We start from the raw sequence: 14,962 nt of genomic DNA, 5'->3' as shown, positions 1-14,962 counted from the left end.
AAACTTTTAATTTTAGTGAAGTTCAATTTATCAGTTTTACTTGGTTGTTTTGCTTGTAGTGTCATATCAATGACCATATGAGAAATCAAAGATTTAACCATATTTTCATTAAGATGTTGTATGTACAAAATATATACTTCATGTACTTCCTTTTGAAATTCGTTAAGGGAATGAGAAGAAATACACATTTTTACTCTACCTTTTTATTGCAGATTATTTTTACTGTGCTTATTGTGTGGATTAGAATTGAAGTTTGGGCCAGGTACAGTGGTACATGCCTGTAATCCTGTAACTCAGGAGGCCTAGGCAAAAGGATTGCAAATCTGATGCCAGCCTCAGCAACTTAGTGCAACTCCCAGCAACTTTAGACCGGTCTCAAAACAATAAATAAAAAGAGGTGGTTATGTAGCTTAGTGATAAAGCATCCCAGGGTCCAATCCCCAGTACCAAAAGAGAAAAAGCAAAGCATAAAATAAATGAAAAAGAGTTGAAGTCTGGGTTTATTTACATTCAGCCTGAAGAACTTCTCTAAGTACTCTTTGTAAGGCAGATTTGCTAGACACAAATTATCTCTTTTTGTTTGTTTGGAAATGTCTTTTTTTCTTTCTTATTATGGAAAAAATAGTTTTCTGGTTCATATGGTTTCTCTTCAGTAGGTTTTTTCACTTCTTTGAATATCACATACTAGCCCCTCCTGGGTCCCACAGTTTGTGATAAGAAGTCAGCAGTTAATATTTGTAGAGTGTCTTTGTAAATGAATTGTTTTTCTCTTAAGACTGCACAATTTCATGTCTGTGATTGGATCTCTGTGTGTATCTTACTTGAAATTCATTATACTTCTGGATTTTGTAAATCAAAGTCTTTCATCATATTTTGAAAGTTTTCAGGTATTTTTTTTAAAGAAATATTTTCCTCTTTTTGGTCATTCTCTTTTCTTCTAGTATCCCCACTTCACATATGTTGGTGTGCTTAAGTGTACTCCATAATTCTGTAGGGCTCTACTCATTTTTCTTCATTCTTTTAATCTCACTATTCTTTAGGTCATATAATCTCTATTTACCTACCTGCCATGTTGGTTGACTCTGTCAGCTGCTGTTTCACATCTATTATTGGATCCACTTGGAAGAACCTTTTTAATTTCAATATGGTAATTTTCAATTCCAATATTTTCTTTTGATTCTTTTAAAAGAATATAATTACTACTACTATTTGTGTCTTCTCTATTAGATATTTGAAACATGCTATTTATTTATTTTTGGGGGAGGACTGGGGATTGAACCCAGGGGTGCTTAACCACTGAGCTACATCCCCAGATCTTTTTTGTATTTTACTTGGAGACAGGGTCTCACTGAGTTGCACAGGGCCTTGCTAAGTTGCTCAGGCTGACTTTGAACTCAAGATCCTCCTGCCTCAGACTCCTAAGCCACTGGGGTTACAGGTGTCCACCACTGCACCTGGATGAAATAGGTCATCTTTCATAACATTTTAAGTAATTTAGATTGTGGGAGTCCCCTCTGCCATGTCCTGCCTGGAGAAGGAAAGGGTTAACTGCTTGAGGAACATGGTGGCAGTTTTTCTATCTATTACCCAAAAACCTAATCTACTCAATGAACACACAAGAGCCAATACTCTTTTTAAATGAGAGGGGGCATGATGGATGTGGCCATACTAGCGCTGGCCTCTTACAACAACTTGCCCAACTCTCCTTTATTTATTACACACAGGTAAAGGGAGCAAGGACTGGGAGGAGCTTCTTCTGTTATGGACAGGATGGGTGGAGTTAGGGGAGCCATCCTCTTAGGGGAAAAGTTCCAGAAGGAGACAGGGAACCACTTCCACGCAGTGCCACATATTTCCTGGCAGTTCCCTGCATCCCATGGCTCAATCTAGTCTGATTCTGCTAAATAAGGATGGCTTCCCACACTAGGTGAGAACTATAATCATTGTGGAAATTTTTCTATCCACTTAATACTGATTGTAGTTAACACATATTTAATTTGCTATGTTGAAGAATTGTTTTTACTGCTTTGCCAAGTTAAGATATCTGTCACTTGTTTTATTAAACCATTGAGATAGGCAATGATGTTACCTCATTTTCATTTCACTGGTGGGAAAGCTGACACCTAGAAGACAGGTTGGTGAACCTCCCATGACTCTGTAGTGGAATTGCAAGTATGTGAATCCAGGTTCTGTGCTCCAGATTTAATCACCGTGCTTTCTGAGTTTCAGTTATTTTAAAAACATAGCATATATAGTGTCCCATTTTTGTAGAACTCTATTCATTTTATATTATCACAAATGCATAATTTAAAATTTTTGAAATATTGTTTTAGTTATCTATCACTTTGTAACAGACTGTCTTCAACTATGCTTAAAACATCAATAACCATTTAATTATAATTCTTGAAATCTGGGTGTGGGCTGGGGTCAATGATGTGGTTCTTGTGTAGGGTTTTTCAGGTGGTTTCAGTCCTGTGGTTGTTGGGACTTTAATCATCTGAATGTCATTCACTTATATACCTAGAACTGGATAACTGTGACTTTTAAGACATATTTTTGTAACTCTCCCTCAAATCATCATTGCTCAGCAGGACTTACAGTATGGCACAGGGCTCCAGAATGTCTCAGAAGAGGGTGAGAGAGACAGGGACAGAATTAAAGAAAAAGAGAAAATAACTTTTTCTTATTGAGCCTTGGAAGTTAAGCTGTGTTATAATCAGATGATCTGGTGATTAAGAGAGCCACACGACTTGCTAAAGTTCAAGAAGAGGAAACACATAAGATGGGAAGATTGTCAATGTATTTATAGTCCCATCTTAAGATGCCTAAAAAATGGGAACCTATTTTAGATTTTTCAAAATGAGGGCAAATCTCTTCATCTAAATGTTGGCTATACAGATGCATTTATTTTATAAAAATATTGTCAAGTGGTATACTTAAGGTTTGTGTACTTCTTTTTTTTTTCTGTTTCTTTGAACTTTCTTTTTTTTTTTTTTTTTAATTGTATACAAATGGGATACATGTTGTTTCTCTATTTGTACATAGAGTCAAGGCATACCATTTGTGTAATCATACGTTTACATGGACAATGATGTTTATTTTTTTCCCTTCCCCCCCACCCCTCCCACCCCTCTTTTCCCTCTATACAGTCCTTCTTTCCTTCATTCTTACCGCTCTCCTTAGCCTAACTCTAAACCTAACCCTAAACCTAATGCTAACCCCTCCCACCCCCCATTATATGTCCTCATCCGCTTATCAGCGAGATCATTCGTCCTTTAGTTTTTTGAGATTGGCTTATCTCACTTAGCATGATATTCTCCAATTTCGTCCATTTACCTACAAATGCCATAATTTTATCATTCTTCATTGCGGAGTAATATTCCATTGTATAAATATGCCACAGTTTCTTTATCCATTCATCAACTGAAGGGCATCTAGGTTGGTTCCACAATCTGGCTATGGTGAATTGAGCAGCAATGAACATTGATGTGGCTGTATCTCTGTAGTATGCTGATTTTAAGTCCTTTGGGTATAGACCAAGGAGTGGGATAGCTGGGTCAAATGGTGTTTCCTTTCCAAGCTTTCTGAGGAATCTCCACACTGCTTTCCAGAGTGGCTGCACTAATTTGCAACCCCACCAGCAATGTATGAGTGTTCCTTTTTCACCACATCCTCGCCAACACCTATTGTTGCTTGTATTCTTGATAATCACCATTCTAATTGGGGTGAGATGAAATCTTAGGGTAGTTTTGATTTGCATTTCTCTTATTACTAGGGATGTTGAACATTTTTTCATATATCTGTTGATTACTTGTACATCTTCTTCTGTGAAGTGTCTGTTCATTTCCTTAGCCCTTTTGTTGATTGGATTATTTGTATTCTTCGTGTAGAGTTTTTTGAGTTCTTTATAGATTCTGGAAATTAGCGCTCTATCTGAGGTATGGTTGGCAAAAATATTCTCCCACTCTGTAGGCTCTCTCTTCACATTACTGATAGTTTCCTTTGCTGAGAGAAAGCTTTTTAGTTTGAATCTATCCCAGTTGTTGATTCTTGCTTTTATTTCTTGTGCTATGGGAGTCCTGTTAAGGAAGTCTGATCCTAAGCCAACAAGTTGAAGATTTGGACCTACTTTTTCTTCTATAAGATGCAGGGTCTCTGGTCTGATTCCGAGGTCCTTGATCCATTTTGAGTTGAGTTTTGTGTAGGGTGAGAGATAGGGGTTTAATTTCATTCTATTGCATATGGTTTTCCAGTTTTCCCAGCACCATTTGTTGAAGAGGCTATCTTTTCTCCATTGCATATTTTTGGAACCTTTGTCTAGTATGAGAAAATTGTATTTATTTGGGTTTGTGTCCATGTCCTCTATTCTGTACCATTGATCTATTTTGGTACCAATACCATGCCGTTTTTGTTACTATTGCTTTGTAGTAGAGTTGAAGATCTGGTATTGCAATACCCCCTGCTTCGCTCTTGCTACTGAGGATTGCTTTAGCTATTCTAGGTTTTTTATTCTTCCAGATGAATTTCATAATTGCTTGCTCTATTTCTGCAAGGTACATCATTGGGATTTTAATTGGAATTGCATTGAATCTGTATAGAACTTTAGGTAGTATAGCCATTTTGACGATATTAATTCTGCCTATCCAGGAACATGGGAGATCTTTCCATCTTCTAAGGTTTTCTTGAATTTCTTTCTTTAGTGTTCTGTAGTTCTCATTGTAGAGGTCTTTCACCTCTTTTGTGAGATTGATTCCCAAGTATTTTATTTTTTTCGATGCTATTGTGAATGGAGTAGTTTTCCTAATTTCTCTTTCTGAAGATTCATCACTTATGTATAAAAATGCATTGGATTTATGAGCATTGATCTTGTAACCTGCTACTTTACTGAATTCACTTATGAGTTCTAAAAGTTTTCTGGTGGAATTTCCAGGTTCCTCTAAATATATAATCTTGTCATCAGCGAACAGGGATAGTTTGAGTTCTTCTTTTCCTATTCGTATCCCTTTAATTTCTTTGGTTTGTCTGATTGCTCTGGCTAGAGTCTCAAGGACGATGTTGAATAGAAGCAGTGAAAGAGGGCATCCCTGCCTTGTTCCAGTTTTTAGGGGGAACGCTTTCAGTTTTTCACCATTTAGAATGATATTAGCCATGGGCTTAACGTAGATTGCCTTTATAATGTTAAGGAATGTTCCCACTACCCCAATTTTTTCTAGTGTTTTGAGCATGAAGGGATGCTGTATTTTATCGAATGCTTTTTCTGCATCTATTGAAATAATCATGTGATTCTTATCTTTAAGTCTGTTGATATGGTGAATGACATTTATTGATTTCCGAATGTTGAACCAACCTTGCATCCCTGGGATAAAACCCACTTGATCGTGGTGCACTATCTTTTTAATATATTTTTGTATGCGATTTGCTAAAATTTTGTTGAGAATTTTTGCGTCCATGTTCATTAAGGATATTGGTCTGAAATTTTCTTTCCTCGATGTGTCTCTGTCTGGTTTAGGTATCAGGGTGATATTGGCTTCATAGAACGAGTTTGGGAGGGTTCCCTCCTCTTCTATTTCATGGAATAGTTTGAGGAGTATTGGAATGAGCTCTTCTTTAAAGGTTTTGTAGAACTCGGCTGAGAACCCATCTGGTCCTGGACTTTTCTTTGTTGGTAGGCTTTTGATGACCTCTTCTATTTCATTGCTTGAAATTGGTTTATTTAGGTTGTGTATGTCCTCCTCGTTCAGTTTAGGTAATTCATATGTCTCTAGAAACTTGTTGATGTCTTCGAGGTTTTCTGTTTTGTTGGAGTATAGATTTTCGAAATAGCTTCTAATTATGTTTTGTATTTCACTCATGTCTGTTGTGATGTTTCCTTGTTCATTCAGAATTTTAGTAATTTGAGTTTTCTCCCTCTTTCTCTTTGTTAGTGTGGCTAAGGGTTTATCAATTTTATTTATTTTTTTCAAAGAACCAACTATTTATTTTGTTAATTTTTCCAATTGTTTCTTTTGTTTCGATTTCGTTGATTTCGGCTCTGATTTTAACTATTTCCTGTCTTCTACTACTTTTGGTATTGGTCTGCTCTTCTTTTCTAGCGCTTTGAGCTGTAGTGTTAAGTCGTTTATTTGTTGATTTCTACTTCTTTTTTTGAATGCACCCCATGAAATAAATCTTCCTCTAAGTACTGCTTTCATAGTGTCCCAGAGATTTTGATATGATGTGTCTTTGTTCTCGTTTACTTCTAAGAATTTTTTTATTTCCCTCCTGATGTCTTCTGTTATCCATTCATCATATAATAGTGTATTATTTAGTCTCCAGGTATTGGAGAAGTTTCTGTTTTTTATTCTGTCATTTATTTCTAATTTCAATCCATTATGATCTGATAGAGTACAAGGTAGTATCTCTATCTTCTTGTATTTGCTAACAGTAGCTTTGTGGCATAAAATGTGGTCTATTTTAGAGAAGGATCCATGTGCTGCTGAGAAGAAAGTGTATTCGTTCTTTGTTGGATGGTATATTCTATATATGTCCGTTAAGTCTAAATTGCTGATTGTGTTGTTGAGATCTATAGTTTCCTCATTCAATTTTTGTTTGGACGATCTATCCAGTGGTGAGAGAGGTGTGTTAAAATCGCCTAGTATTATTGTGTTGTGGTCTATTTGATTTCTGGAATTGAGAAGGATTTGTTTGACGTACGTGGATGAGCCAATGTTCGGGGCATAGATATTTATGATTGTTATGTCTTGCTGATTTATGCTTCCCTTAAGCAGCATGTAATGTCCTTCTTTATCCCTTCTGACTAGTTTTGGTTTGAAGTCCACATTATCTGAGATGAGGATGGATACTCCAGCTTTTTTGCTGTGTCCGTGTGCATGGTATGTTTTTCCCCATCCTTTCACCTTTAGTCTATGGGTGTCTCTTTCTATGAGATGAGTCTCTTGCAGGCAGCATATTGTTGGAAATTTCTTTTTAATCCAATCTGCCAGTCTTTGTCTTTTGATTGATGAATTCAGGTCATTAACATTCAGGGTTATTATTGTGATATGATTTGTATTCCCAGTCAATTGACTCATATTTGTTTTTGACATGATTTGGTTTCTCCTTTATTTGGCTGTTCCTTTAGGCTAGCGCCTCCTGTTGCTGATTTGCACCGTTGTTTTTCATCTCTTCCTCATGGAATATTTTGCTGAGAATGTTCTGTAATGCTGGCTTTCTCTTTGTAAATTCCTTTAGCTTTTGTTTATCATGGAAGGATCTTATTTCATTGTCAAATTTGAAGGTAAGTTTTGCTGGGTATAAGATTCTTGGTTGGCATCCATTTTCTTTCAGGGCTTGGTAAATGTTGTTCCAGGCCCTTCTAGCTTTTAGGGTCTGGATTGAAAAATCTGCTGATAATCTTATTGGTTTTCCTCTGAATGTAATTTGATTCTTTTCTCTCACGGCCTTTAAAATTCTGTCTTTATTTTGTATGTTAGGTTTTTCATAATAATGTGCCTTGGTGTGGGTCTGTTGTAATTTTGTATGTTTGGAGTTCTATAAGCCTCTTGTACTTGGTTTTCCATTGTACTTGGTTTTCCATTTCATTCTTCTGATTTGGGAAATTTTCTGTTATTATTTCATTGAATAGATTGTTCATTCCTTTGGTTTGTTTCTCTAAGCCTTCCTCAATCCCAATAATTCTTAAATTTGGCCTTTTCATGATATGCCATAATTCTTGTAGATTCTGTTCATGATTTCTTACCATCTTTTCTGTTTGGCCAACTTTGCTTTCAAGATTAAATAATTTGTCTTCAATGTCTGAGGTTCTGTCTTCCAGGTGCTCCATTCTATTGGTTATGCTTTCTATGGAGTTTTTAACTTGGTTTATTGTTTCCTTCATTTCAAGTATTTCAGTTTGGTTTTTTTTCAGTATCTCTAACTCTTTATTGAAATGATCTCTTGCTTCCCGTATTTGGTCTTTTAACTGTTGATTGGTGCGATCATTTAATGCCTGCATTTGCTCTTTCATCTCCTCCTTCAATGCCTGCATTTGCTCTTTCATCTCCTCATTAGCTTCCCTGATCGTTTTAATTACGTACATTCTGAACTCCCTTTCTGACATTTCTTCTGCTGTGCTGTCATTGGGTTTTATTGATGTAGTATCTAGGTTTGTTTGGGACATTTTCTTCCCTTGTTTTCTCATATTGATCAGTTGTCAATGGGACCCTGAGATATTGCAGTTTTCCGCTATTGGCTTATAGTGTCCCGGTAGATTTCCAGTGTATCACCTCCCAGCCTTCAGTAGCCTGATGTCTTGGAGGAATCTGATAAAGCAGCGTATCCGAAGAAAACTGCCCCTAGCCCCCTACTGGTTCCACGATTTGGAACTGGCTCTGTGCTGAAATGCTCTCACTGTGGGCCTGCACCGTGCAGCTGGCCGTGTGGGAGGAGCTCACTGCCGGAGTGTGGAAGGCTACCTTGGGAAGACTCTAGCTGCCCTGCCCGGCTCCAATAAGCCACCTCTATCTGGGCCTGCCCCCCGGGCCGAGCTTACCCAGTGGGCAGACTCACCCATGGCTCTATTTCAGTCCGAGTCTCTCAATGCCTCCCCTTCTTAACTCCTGGGTTCTGGAGCGACAGGGGGTGCAGTCTCCCTCTAGGCCGCCATCTTGGATCGCCCCAAGATGAGAGCCTGCAGCCGGAGTGGGCAGAGCCGCCTGAAGAGGTGTCTGGCTGCCCTGCCCTGATCCCAGAGGCTGTTTGCGGATCGAGGCTCTCCGTTGGTTCGGGGGCTTGTGGCTGGTTCTATGTAGAAAGTCTCTCACTGGGCGGTCAGCTCCGAGAGGCTAGCCTTGAACGACACCTCCCACCGCAGGGGTCCAGACTACTTGGGGAAGTCTCTGGCTGCCCTGTCTGAACCCTGAATCTGCTTGCGTGCCAGAGTACGCTGAGCTGCACTGGCTCCGGGACTCGGAGCTTGTTCTGGTCAGAAAGGCTCTCACTAGCGGGCCAGTTCCGTTCTGAGAACCTGGAGAAGCTGGCTGTGTGGGCGGGGCCCACCGCCGGAGTGCGCAGGGCTGCCTGTGGATGACTCTAGCTGCCCTGCCCGGCTCCGATAAGCCACCTCTATCTGGGCCTGCCCCCCGGGCCGAGCTTTACCCAGTGGGCAGACTCACCCGTGGCTCTATTTCAGTCCGAGTCTCTCAATGCCTCCCCTTCTTAACTCCTGGGATCTGGAGCGACAGGGGATGCAGTCTCCCTCTAGACCGCCATCTTGGAACGCCCCGAGAAGCTGATTCAGATCTTTTTAACATTTTTAAAAAAATTTTAGTCATTTATATTCCTACTAATGAGTTACTAGTTTTCTTTATATATTCTTGATGCAATTCCATTGTAATATGTGTGATTTGCAAGTATTAATCATTTTATTTTCATTATAGTGATAGTGTCCTTTGATGTAAAACATTTTTTAAGATTTAAGAAGTCCAGTTTTTTCATTCTATTTTGTGTGTGTCTGCATTTGTACTATACCTAAGAAACTATTACTGTATTCAAGGTAATACATTTTGGACATATTTTCTATATAGCTTATGTACTGTAAGTCCCCATTTAAATTTCTGAACTATTTTAATTAATATTTATACATGATATAGGTTAAGGGAGCAATGTTTTTAACATATAGATGATCAGTTTTCTCAGGCACATTTATTCCATAGTAAGATAGTTCTTTTCTTATTGTTTGCTTTGTCAATCTTATGAAAAGTCAATTAATCAAAATCTGTGTGTTTTCCAGGTTCTAAAATCTATTGCAAACATCCATACCGTACCTCTGTTCCTGCACCACATTCTCTTGAAAGGTGTAGGTTTGTAGTTCATTTTGAAATGAGAAAGTTTCAGTCTTCCATCTTTGTTCTTTCTCATGACTGTTTTAAATTTTTAGAATCAGTTTTCCATTTGTGCCAAAATTGTACCGAGAGTTTGATAAGAGTTGTGTACAATTTTTATATCAATTTGCATGGTATGGCTGTTGCAACAACATTAACCATTTCAATCCATGAATGTGAAATGTTTTTCCATTTATTTAGATTTTTCTAATAGCATTGCAAAATCTATTGTTGTGTTCACAGTGTAAGCTTTACACTTCTTTTGCTAAATTAATTCTTGGTGTTTATTCCTTTTTGATTATATTTTAAATGGGATTGTTGTCTTAAATGCATTTGAAACTGTTCATTGCAAATAGGTTAAAATATAACTGGTCTTTGAATGTTAACCTGCTCTTTTTGTTTTTTAAACAAGAATTTTTCCAAAGGGTTCTTAAAATATTCTCTATGTAGGGTTATGTTGTCTGCTAAGGGGAGTTTTCATCTTTCTTTCAAATATGGTTTTTTTTAATTTCATGCTTTCTTGTAGTTTCCTTTTCTTAGACCTCTAATACCATATAAAATAAAGTGGAAAAATGGTCCTCTTCATTTTGCTTTTGACCTTTGAGACAAGGCATTCTCTTTGTTTTTCCCAGTTTGTCTTATTTTATGGTCACTAATTTTATAACCCCCTATTCTTATATTTGCCATTTGGGGGAAATTCAAAAAGGTAGGAAGCATTTTCCCAATATATCAACAAAAGTTTGTAAGAAAAGTACATGAGCTATAAGAGGAAAACACAACAGGCAAATTTGATGTAAATAGACAATTTGAGCGGGTTGTGCCCATACCACACCTTTTTGTTTGTTTGTTTGTTTTTGTACTGGGGATTGAACACAAGGGTGCCCGACCACTGAGTGACATCCCCAGTTCTTTTTATTTTTATTTTGATGACAGGGTCCTGCTTAGTGACTGAGGCTGACTTTCAACTTAAAATTCTCCTGTCTCAGCCTCCCAGTTGCTGTTGGAGTATAGGCGTGTACCACCATTCCCAGCCCCAGACTGGACCTTGAAGGGAGTAATAGTAGGGTCAATGAGTAGATCAAGGTCCACAGGGTTGAATATTCAGCCTCTCTTCCTCTGTACTGAACAGGACTACATGAGACCACAGGACTTGGGGCTGTGAATCGGCTGAAACCTGGATTACTTGGTGAAGCAACCTACATTGTGGCAAGAAGGGACTTGTATGACACATATTTAGCCTTCTTTTAATAGATATGGCATCCAAGACCACAGAATGGAGTGATTTGCCCAATTCCAGTCAAGGAAAGGCTGATCTTTCTCCTTTTTAAATGTATGTATTTAAAAGTTTAAATTTTCCTTTAAAGAGAGGTTGACCTTTCTTCCCTTTAATGTAGACATTTAAAGGTTTATCTCTAAATTCTGTTTTCCTTTTAGTTTATGTATGTTGTAAAATTCTTAAATTATTTTCCAATTATCCTTTTGATGGTATCTTCACCTGTTTGTTATTGAGATGTATTTTGTTAACTTAGTTTGTGATTTTGGATTTCTCAAGTTTATTTCCATATTTATTATTAATTTTATTTTTAATTTTTTAATTTGGTCTCAGTTGTATATGAGAGTAGAATGCTTTTATACATTTTGATAAATCAGACTTAAAGGGACTGTAATCTCTCATTTTTCTGATTATACATATTGCAGGATTACATAGGTTATATAGTCATATATGTACATGAGGTAATAACATCTGTTTCACTCTACACTCCTTCCTGTCCTCATACCCCTTTCCCTCCCTTCACTCCCCTCTACCTAATATAAAGTAACTCTATTCTTTCCTAGTCCTGCCCCATCGTGATTAAACATCTGCTTATCAAAGAAAATATTCAACCTTTGGTTTTTGTTGATTTTATTTTATGGTGGTCAGAACACATGTTTTTCATTATTTCAGTTCACTTAACTTTATGGAGACCTTAAAATTATCTTGCGTTTTAGTTAGCTTTTTCACTGCTCTGTAAAACATCAGATCAGAACAATTTTAGGGAATGAAAGTTTATTTAACGGCTCACAGATTCAGAGGTTTTAGTTGGTAGAAGGACAGCTCATTCCTCAGGGCTTGAGATGAGGTTGAAGATCATGGAGAAAGAGTGTGGCAGAAGGAAAGAGCTCACATGTTGATCAGGAAACAGAGAGAGATTCCAGATACAAATATATACCCAAAGCCATGCCCCAATTATACCTCCTCCAGCTACACTTTACCACTTCAGTTACCACTCAGTTAATCCCTATCAGGGGATTAAATCACTGATTGAATTAAAGCTCTCAAACACAAATATTTCTCCTCTGAACCTTCTTGCACTATCTCACACGTGAGCTTTTGGAGGACAACTCAGATCCAACCATAATATCTTGGAAGATGTTAATTCATACCTGAGAAAATTATAGATTTTGTTTTGAATGGAGGGTCAAGGACATACTTATTACATCCAGGTAATTTACAATGTTCCAGTCTTCTATTTTTTTTAATGTTTTTGCCCAGATTTCTGTAAATTAAGATTGCAGTAAAGACTTAGTAATAATGTGTGCAACTAGTATTGCTATTATTTTCCTGCTTCAAAAATTTCTGTTTTTTTTTTCTTTCAGTCTGTGATGTTTGGGTCTTTTGTACTTATTGTCCCTGAAATTCTGTGAACTTCTGAGTTTGCTCATAGACCATAATTTGTCATTCCTTGTTTGTACTGCAAATATAATCACCCACATTTGAAAGAACCAATGTTATAATTCTTATCATTAACTTTATTTTTTTATTTATTTATATTTTTATTTTTTACAGACTGCAGTTTGATTAATTGGACACAAATAGGGTACATGATTTCATTTCTCTGGTTGTATGTGATGTAGATTCATATCTTTTGTGTAATCATAATGTACATAGTGTAATGATGTCTGTCTCATTCCACAATTTTTCATACTTTCCTCCCTCTCATTTCCCTCTACGTAATCTAGAGTTCCTCCATTCTTCTCTTACCCCCAACCCCCATACCCCTGTTATATATCATCATTCACTTATCATTATCCACTTTGGTTTTTTGAGCTTGGCTTATTTCACTTAGCATGATATTCTCCAATTCCATCCATTTATCTGCAAATGCCATAATATTATTCTTCTTTATGACTGAATAATATTCCATTGTGCATATATGCTACAATTTCTTTATCCATTCATCTGTTGAAGGGTGTCTAGATTGATTCCACAAACTAACTATTGTGAATTGAGCTGTTATAAACATTGATGTGCCTGCATTCTGGTAATATGCTAATTTTAAGTCCTTTGGGTATAAACCGAGAGTGTGATAACTGGGTCAAAAGGTGGGTCCCTTCCAAGTTTTCTGAGAATTCTCCACACTGCTTTACAGAGTGGCTGCACCAGTTTTCAACTCCACCAGCAATGTCAAAGTGTGCCTTTTTCCCCACATCCATGCCAACATCTATTATTGTTTGTGTTCTTGATAATACCCATTCTAATTGGAGTAATATGAAATCTTAGAGTTGTTTTAATTTGCATTTCTCTAATTACTAGAGATGTTGAACACTTTTTCATATATTTAATAGTCACCTCTATGTCTTCTTCTGTAAAGTGTCTATTCAGTTCCTTGCCCTATTTATTTATTGAGTTCTTTGTATTTTTGGTGTAAAGTTTTTTAAGTTCTTTATAAATTTTGGAGATGAGTGCTCTATCTGAAGTACATGTGGAAAAGATTTTCTCCTACTCTGTATGCTCTCTTTTCACATTATTAATCATGTCCCTTGCTGAGAAAAAGCTTTTTAGATTGAGTCCATTCCATTTATTGATTCTTGCTTTGATTTCTTATGCTTTCAGAATCTTGTTAAGGAAGTCTAATCCTAAGCCAACATGATGAAGATTTGGGCCTACTTTGACCTCTATTTGGTACAAGGTCTCTGGTCTAATTCCTAAGTCCTTGATGCATTTTGAGTTGAGTTTGGTGCAGGGTGGGAGATAGAGGTTTAATTTCATTTTACTGCATATGGATTTCCAGTTTTCCCAACACCATTTGTTGAAGAGGATATCTTTTCTCCATTCCATGTTTTTGGCTCCTTTGTCTAGTATGAGATACCTGTATTTATGTGAATTTGTCTCTGTTTCTTCTATTCTGTACCATTGGTCTGCCTGTCTATTTTGGTGCCAATACCATGCTGTTTTTGTTACTATTGCTCTGTAGTATAGTTTAATGTCTGGTATTGTGATACCTCCTGCTTCACTTTTCCTGCTCAGGATCGTTTTGGCTATTTGAGGTTTCTTAAACACTAACCAGAACAATCAGGCCAAAGAAATTAAAGGTGTATGAATAGGAAAAAAGAACTCAAGTTGTCACTTTTTGCCATTAACATGATTCTATATTTAGGGGATCCAAAAAACTCCACTAGAAAACTTCTAGAACTAATAAATGAATTCGGCAAATTGGCAGCGTATAAAATCACTATGTACAAATCTAATGCATTTCTATTCATAAGTGATTAGTCCTCTGAAAGAGAAATTAGGAAAACCATTCCATTCACAATAGCCTCAAAAAAAAAATACTTGAGAATCAATCTAACAAAAGAGGTGAAAGACAAATAGCCAAAACTATCATTAATGTTAAACATGTGCCATTTAAAATATATTTGATAGTTATGTGAAGTCTAAATCGTGATGGAAATTGTTTTAACCATTAGTACTGTAATAGTGCCATCTGATTTTGTTGTGTACAGCAATTATTTTTAGTGCTTTTGCAAGTTAAATAGTCCATTTTCACATTTCCATGACATTGATTATACCATCACATTCATGTCTATTTCTCTGGTGAAGGAACAGAGGCACACAATGCCAGAATCTCTGTAGTGCTTTATAGGGATTAGTAACAATGTGTCTTAGCCAGCTTTTTTGCTGCTTTGACCAAAAGACTTGACAAGAACGATTAGAGGAGGAAAAATTTATTTTGGAGCTCACAGTCAAAGTTCTCAGTTCATACATGGCAGGTTCTATTGCTCTGGGTCCCAGGCAAGGCATCATGGTGGAAGGGTGTCATGGAGGAGCGCATCTCAGGACA

This window comes from Sciurus carolinensis, chromosome 10 (genome assembly GCF_902686445.1).
Source record: "Sciurus carolinensis chromosome 10, mSciCar1.2, whole genome shotgun sequence".
Classification (NCBI taxonomy): Eukaryota; Metazoa; Chordata; class Mammalia; order Rodentia; family Sciuridae; genus Sciurus; species Sciurus carolinensis.
This window is presented reverse-complemented; position numbering follows the sequence as displayed.